General features: G+C 41.8%; 1 long non-coding RNA gene across 1 annotated transcript; it reads right to left on the bottom strand.

Moving 5' to 3' along the window:
* Positions 1-1871: 1871 nt before the first annotated feature.
* LOC122549604 lies at positions 1872-5669 on the bottom strand. Its single transcript, XR_006311609.1, has 3 exons — positions 5436-5669; positions 2927-2985; positions 1872-1907 (listed from the first exon to the last, which is right to left on the bottom strand). It is a non-coding gene; the product is annotated as an uncharacterized LOC122549604 (long non-coding RNA).
* Positions 5670-5893: the final 224 nt, after the last annotated feature.

Here is a 5893-nt window from a genome sequence, read left to right as displayed (position 1 = left end):
CCACATTTGCTCCCAAGTTATTTCACTGTGCCTCTTTATCCATGGCTATTTAACCATCAATATTTAACTGTTTTCCCCCGCTTCCTTCCCTCAAAATCTTTCAGAAGTCACATGACACCAGGCTATTGTTCAACAAGTTTATTTGAAATCACGAGCTTTCGAAGCGCTGCTCCTTCATCAGGTGAAGTGGGCTGGTGTGATTTTTGACTTTGTCCACCCCAGTCCAACACTGGCATCTCCACATCAAATTGTTTCACCTGAGTAATTAACCTCTAACTCTAACAGTACGGGGAGGCAATGGCCTAGTGATATTATCGCTGGACTGTTAACACAAAGCTTCAGATAATAGTCTGGGGGAACCTAGGATCAAATCCTTCCACAGCAGATGGTAAAATTTGGATACATAAATATCTAGAATGAAGAGTCTAATGATGCTCATGAATCCATTGTCGATTGTCAGAAAACTCCATCTGATTCTCTAGTGACCTTTAGGGAAGCAACTTGCCATCCTTACCTGGTCTGGGCCTACATGTGACTTCAGACCCACAACAATGTGAATGACTTTTAACGCCCTCTGGGCAATAAATGCTGGCCTAGCCAATGATGCCCATATCCTGTTAAAGAATAATTCCCAATCCGCCTGGAGGGCAGGTAGGTCATAAGCGCTCCTATCATCAGTTTCAAAGGCCATCACATTGACTCCTCATGACAGATGCTTCAATGTGGGGCATCTCAGTGGCTCAGTGGTTAGCACTGCTGCCTCACAGCACCAGGGCACTGTTTCAATTCCAGCCTTAGGCAACTGTTTGTGTGGAGCTTGCACATTCTCCCCGTGTCTGCATTGGTTTCCTCTGGGTGCTCCAGTTTCCTCCTACAGTCCAAAGATGTGCAGGTTAGGGTGGATGGTATGCTAATTGCCCGTAGTGTTCAGGAATGTGTCGGTTAGGTGCATTAGTCAGGGGAAAATGTAGAGTAATAGGGAAAGGGGAATGGGTCTGGGTGGGATACTGTTTGGTGGGGACGGTTGGGCCAAATGGCCTGTTTCCACACTGTAGGGATTCTAAGATACACTGTACAGTAAGGAAAACCAATGACTGAACAGACTACAATGCAGGCTTCAACCTATCACAGTCACTCAAAGAGAAACATGGCAGACTGAAATTCTCATTGTGCTGTCCATCTGTGGCACACTCTGAACCAGGAATAATTCTGATATTTGACAAGATGAGCAAAAAGCAAGCTGAAGATTATTCTGGAGCCAAGAGAATGAGCAGTTCTCTACAAGCAAGGTAGGAATAATCCTTTCCATGGACAGCATTATCAATTGCATAAAATAAATTGTGCGCAATTTTGGGCCCCACACCTCAGGAAGGATGTATTGGGCCAAGAGCGAGTCCAGAGGAGGTTCACAAGAATGATACCAGGAGTGAAAGTTTAGCATTTGAGAAACTTTTGATGACTCTGTGACTATACTCTGAGTTTAGAAGGATGAGGGGGGATCTGATTGAAACTTACAGAATACTGAATGCCCCGGACAGAGTGGATGTTAGGAAGATATTTCCATTGGCAGGAGAGGCGAGGACCTGAGGGCACAGCCTTAGAGTAAACGGAAGACCCTTTAGAACGGAGATAAGGAGCAACTTCTTCAGCCAGAAAGTGGGGAATCTGTGAAATTCATTTCCATTAGAGGGCTGTAGAAGCCAGGTCATTAAGTATATCTAAAAACGAGATAGACAAGTTCTTGATTGCCAAAGTGATCAGAGGTTACAAGAAATTGGGAAAATGAGGTTGAAAAAGACTCAATGGGCCAAATGGCCTAATTTCTGCTCCTAGTGTCTTATAGTCTAACTGTGGATGCTGGAAGTCCAAAACAAATTGCGGGAGAAGCTCAGCAGGTCTGGCAGCATCTGTGGAGAAAAAAACAGCATTAATCTCTTGGGTCCAGTGACCGTTGTTCAGTTCTGTTTTTGTTATCAGTTCCACATTTGCTTCAGTGCGAGCTGCTCTGCTATGGGTAACATATCTCTGGAATTCCATCAAGAACTGGGAATGCACCAGCATCAACAACAAAGTAAGCCCCTGGAACAGGATTCCTACGGCTGCATGCGCGATGACATTGGCCAGTTCAACAATCACATAAACAAGGCCCCAAGCCATTAGCTCACTGTGTAAACACGGCACAGAAACAGGTCATTTCAAAGTTATCCCACAGCACAGTGGCTGCTTCTATCGGATGAGTGCTCATTTTCAATCCCAAATACTCACAAATGAACCTAAGGCCTTCACTTTTGGACCTCCAAAGTTCCCATCTACTTTACATTAAACTTGAAAGTATTCAGGAAAGATTTACAAGAATGTTGCCAGGGTTGGAGGGTTTGAGCTACAGGGAGAGGTTGAATAGGCTGGGGCTATTTTCCCTGGAGCGTTGGAGCCTGAGGGATGACCTTATAGTGGTTTATAAAATCATGAGGGGCATGGATAGGTCTAGGTCTTTTCCCTGGGCTGGGGAGTCCAAAACTAGAGGACATAGGTTTAAGCTGAGAGTGGAAAGATATAAAATGGACCTAAGGGGCAACTTTTCCATGCAGAAGGTGGTGTGTGCATGGAATGAGCTAGCAGACGACGTGGTGGAGGCTGGTACAATTGCAACATTTAAAAGGCGTCTGGATGGGTATATGAATAGGAAGGGTTTGGAGGGATATGGGCCAAGTGCTGGCAAATAGGACTCGATTAACTTAGGATATCTGGTCGGCAAGGATGAGCTGGACGGAAGGGCCTGTTTCTGCATTGTATATCTCTATGACTTTATGACATTAATACCTCAGAAGGGTAAGTTATCTGCAAAGATTTGAAGCACAGGTAAAGGCAACCATTTCACACTGAGACCATACAGTATCCCAGCACAAGAACAATTTCTGGAACTCACCTGTTGTGCACACAGGAACCTGCTCCAATCTGGTTGGGAAAATGCTGCTCATTGTATCTCTATAAAACAACAATAGGAATAATATCACTATGTACATCACATTCTCCCTAAAGGTCACCGATACCTGGAGGATAAAAGATCAGATTGCAAACAGATATGCCAGCAGTGGTTAGGATGGATTGTAACTCTCATGCAAGGTGACTTTTCAAGCATTTGCAGGTGCTGGCGAAATGGGTGGATTTTTATACCCAGTATTTGTGATTTGTTGATTGGGTCTTTTGAAATCAATTTTTTGTTTTGAAGAGATGTTTCCTGAGATTGCATTTGTTTTTCAGTACAAATCCCCTGAAGTCAGTGAAATCTATGCAAAAAGTCATAGGATTTTAAGTGTGAATTATATTTGGCATATCTCAAATTTGTTTTGCAGATCCACCCAGAACAACTGCTAGGTTATATTACTGTAACCTGTAAATGGTTTTGTATAATTCAAATCATTTTCTATTTTTAAAATTAGGCTATGTTCACATAGTAGACTAGACATGATTATAAATGCTTAATTATCTGATAAGACCAAATTTATCTGATTTACTTCAGATAGGATATCATACTTAAAGAAATCAAACCATACATAAGCTGTAGACATCTTCTCAAGGGCAACTAGGGATGGGCAATAAATGCTGGGTACTCCATATTTCACAAATGAACAAATAAAGGGTAGCATGATGGCTCAGTGGTTAGCACTGCTGCCTTACAGTATCAGGGACCCGGGTTAAATCCCAGCCTTGGGTAATTGTCTGTGTGGAGTTTGCACAATAGAACGCGTGCATTGGTGATACATTACATAATGCTGCTCAGAAACTAAAACCAGTCAAAAGCCAGTAATACTTATGGGTGGTATGGTGACTCAGTGCCTCACAGCACCAGGGACCCAGGTTCAATTCCACCCTCAGGCAACTGTCTGTGTGGAGTTTGCACATTTTCCCCGTGTCTGCGTGGGTTTCCTTCGGGTGCTCCGGTTTCCTCTCACAGTCCAAAGATGTGCAGGTCAGGTGGATTGGCCATGCTAAATTGTCCCATAGTGCGCACACTGGTTAGATTAATCTTGCAAATACAAAATGCAGAGATACTGGTAGTGAGGTGGTGGGCCTGTATGGAATGTCCTTTAGAGGGTCAGTGTGGACTCAATGGGCTGAATGGCCTGCTTCCAAACTCTGGGGATTGTATGAAAGAAACTTGATTTAATATAAAAGTATTTCAAACCATGTGTCAGTTCATGGCTGATCTTACATTCAGCAGTATGCAAATGGATTTGACAGGAAACTTGAGAAATAAAGCACTAGAAAAAGCAAGAAAAGCACTATTAAAAGCAGTTTGCAGTCAGTTTGTCAGTTCTGCCTGAAACAGAAATGATTGTCCCTTGTGCTTACATTAGCATTACAGTAAGCTATACACATTATGAAGTCTAAGCATGTCAGGTTTCAGTTGTGATCCTATTTAATTAAGATAATTGGATGTTACCTTTCATTGCATCATTCAATCCAGCTACCTTCAGCTAACAACTATCATTGAAAAGTACAAAGCCTATCAGACTAATGGCAGGGCCAGAGTTAAATATGCCTCGCACAAATTATTACCTGAAGAATTTCTATACCTACACCAAATAAGGTTTAGTCTTTAAACTTTTGGTAAAATATATTGTAAAGATTAAAGGAAAAGAATCCTCATTTAAAATTCTTTTCTTCAATTGACAACTACTAATCCATCATTTTCGACACAATTTACAACGTTGTTTTATTTCACCAGAAAATTGCAATTCAAATCTGCCAATCATTTTCGGAAAACATAAAACCCCACGACTGTTAAGTTACAGGTTTGGTCACTTTTGTGCTGCATAGTTTATTGTTATGGCTGCTTCCAAGGTTACAATGAGAGCTAACTCAGGAAGTTCTAGACATAACTAGTTTGGGGTCAGAGACATTCACCAGGTATCAGGTCCTGCAGGGAATGAGTGTGGATAACATTCGGGTGTGCGGCATACTTACCATTGTTACTTTTCTAAGCATGAGAAAATGGAATTTAACATTCCAGCCTTGTGCTAATTTTTTTCAGCCACTTGAGAGTGACATTTCATGTAATAGGCCTAGAAAATTTGAAACAAATATTATGGATAGGAGGCATATCCGAAGTTAGTTAGAGAAGATAGCTGAAAGTATTTATATTGAAGGACCAAATTTTCAATAAATCAAGATCTCTGACATATTCCCAAGTAAGTATTGTAGATCGGGGAGACAAACTCTTGCTTTTCTGCTGATTAAAGTGCAATAAAACCTTCATTAGGCTTGGTCTAATCAGCCTTGGCTATAATCTATATTTGTAAACAAATTTTGTGAGGCCATAATATAGTCAAATCTATTATTATCTCACGCAAACAAAGGGGTTTTTGTCAAGGTAATGCAACCATATAACATTAAATACGTTAGGTTGTTGTATAAAATCGAGCAAATCTTACCTTTTGCAACCTCAGAGTCCTATTTGCTGAGCTTCTGACCCCACTCACTGTCTTAAAGATTACTGCTTTATAGTTTTATAACTTTCCCCCCTTCACTTCTGCCTCAGGATACTTTCTGCTGAAACATTCCGTCGTGCCATAGTTACTGTTCAGCCTGAATGGTACAATGTTCTCCTGGTCAGTCTTCAATACTTCTCAATCTTTAACTCTCACCTTCACCAAAGCTCAGTTGTTCATATCCTGTCGTCAACTAAGGCACACTCACACATCACCCTCAGTGAGGCCTCAATGACTCATCGTTTTCCATTCATTCCTACCACGTGGGCATTGTTGGCATAGAATCACCACAGTGTGGAAACAGGTCATTCGGCCCCACCAACTAGTCATAGAGTCATAGAGATGTACAGCACGGAAACAGACTCTTCGGTCCAACCTGTCCATACCGACCAGATATCCCA

The sequence above is a fragment of the Chiloscyllium plagiosum genome, chromosome 4 (genome assembly GCF_004010195.1).
Source record: "Chiloscyllium plagiosum isolate BGI_BamShark_2017 chromosome 4, ASM401019v2, whole genome shotgun sequence".
NCBI classification, from domain to species: Eukaryota; Metazoa; Chordata; class Chondrichthyes; order Orectolobiformes; family Hemiscylliidae; genus Chiloscyllium; species Chiloscyllium plagiosum.
Note: the sequence above shows the minus strand (reverse complement) of the source record. Positions and strands in the feature narration are given on the sequence as shown.